The sequence below is a fragment of the Bactrocera latifrons genome, unplaced genomic scaffold, assembly GCF_001853355.1.
Source record: "Bactrocera latifrons isolate USDA-ARS-PBARC rearing strain unplaced genomic scaffold, ASM185335v1 scaffold_96, whole genome shotgun sequence".
In the NCBI taxonomy this organism is placed as follows: Eukaryota; Metazoa; Arthropoda; class Insecta; order Diptera; family Tephritidae; genus Bactrocera; species Bactrocera latifrons.
In genome coordinates, this window is record NW_017537667.1 from 358876 (window position 1) to 360528 (window position 1653).

Here is a 1653-nt window from a genome sequence, read left to right on the forward strand (position 1 = left end):
ATTATATTTAATAATAAACATAAAATTACTTAAATTTAATTAAATGTAGACAGAAAAAATTATAAATGTTGCATAGTGTATTATGCTTTTCCCTTTACACTGCCCACTTTACAGTTAAAATTTAAATTTGTAATTTTTGCAATAATTTTTGTAGTAAATTTAAAGTTGTAATGTTTTCTCTTTGCAAAGTTTATTTTTGAGTTTTTATTTTGTTATTTTTAATTGTTTTATTTTTTTTTTCAATATTTTACTTAATTAATATTATTATTTGTTAATTTTTTTTTTATTGTAGAGCATTTAAAAATACCATTTTTACATAACAACAACGTGTGTTTGTTTCTTTTGTTTTTGTTCAGTTTTAGCAATTTATTTACTTTTAAATTTTTCTTTATATTTAATCACGCTTTAATGTCAGTTCACTTATACTCGTTTTGCCTTTCTTACGCGTTTGCAACATTTTAATTTTTATTTTTTTCTGCACTAATTTTCAATATGCCTTTGTTCTCTATGTTTTGAATTATTTTCGCGAAATTTCTATTGGTTTATAACTAGCATGCAATTATTTGTTTTTGTTTTTTTTTTCTGTTTCGCTACTATATGTCAAGTGGAAAAACCGTTACCGGCGCACACACATTTAATTCAACGCTAAAAAATTATCATATATTTGTTTATAATTTATTTGTATTGTAATTTCTAAAAATTCCTTTTCCGCTACAAGAACTTTTTATGCTTAAAAATTTATTTGTTTCTGATTTTGGTTTCATAAGTATTGTTGATTGGTTCTGGTGGTGCTTATTAAGAATTATATGTGTATGATAAATAAGGAAAATTGATGTAGAAAATTTTGGTGGAAAAAAAAATTATATAAAAAATTAATTTAAATTAAAGAAAAAATTATAATACAAAAAAATATTATAACAAAAGTTAATTTAAATTAAACCTGTCTCTTATACACATCTTAAGCTTGTAAGTGTTTGAAAAATATAAGTACGTTTGCGTTTTTCTTAAAAATTAAAAAAAAAAACTTTCTGAATTTATAACAAACATTTTAGAAGCTGTGAATGATATGCTAAGAAGCGCTTTTTTAAATTTTGCAACATTTTACACATACTATAATGGTTTTTTTTTGTTGTGCAAATCACTTTAAATTCATATTTYCAATTCTTTTTGAGTTCATCTTTATTTTGCAGGCTTTCAATCGGATTTACAAAATGCTCATAACTCTAAACTAGATGATTAACTTTTTTAGGATTTATTTGTTATTAATGTTTTTGTTGTTGCTTGTTTTATGAAAAAGATTGCCTACACATTTATATCACTTTGTTGTTGTTTTATTTACTGTACTTTTATTCTTCGATTTCGATATTTTTTTGTTAACCAAAAAATTTTGTGTTTACTTTTCCAACAAAAATTCACGTTTTTCACTTTTGTCTCATTTCTCTTGGCTGCTTCTCTTTATTAATTTATTTAATTCAATACATCCATAAAAATACATCACAATTTGCAAACTAACATACGTAAAATATATAAATGTTTAGTTGGAGTTGTGGAGAATAAGGCATTTCGATCAATGTGTTTGTTGTTGTTGTGTTTATTTTGGCTTTTTGTAACCCTTTTAGGCAATGCAGAAAAGTTGTGGCTTTTGGGGGAAAA